The sequence below is a fragment of the Cryptomeria japonica genome, chromosome 1 (genome assembly GCF_030272615.1).
Source record: "Cryptomeria japonica chromosome 1, Sugi_1.0, whole genome shotgun sequence".
NCBI classification, from domain to species: domain Eukaryota; kingdom Viridiplantae; phylum Streptophyta; class Pinopsida; order Cupressales; family Cupressaceae; genus Cryptomeria; species Cryptomeria japonica.
Genome location: NC_081405.1, coordinates 11530530 through 11530755, shown reverse-complemented (window position 1 = coordinate 11530755; position 226 = coordinate 11530530).

Sequence of the window (226 nt, the reverse complement as noted above, 5' to 3'; positions counted from 1 at the left end):
CTATACAATCTCTCACTATACACTTTGCCCCTAACTAATCTGGATTACCCCTCGCAGTCCATCAAAATTCACCTTCATCCATATTAATATACGCTTTATTTTATACATTCATTTAATTATTCTAGATTTAGGTAAGGCAAGGGCTACATTTACTCTTACAAACTAAAAACAACGGAAAATAAAAATCTAAGTTAAAGAGTGTCAAAACATTATTTTTCTTCATAAA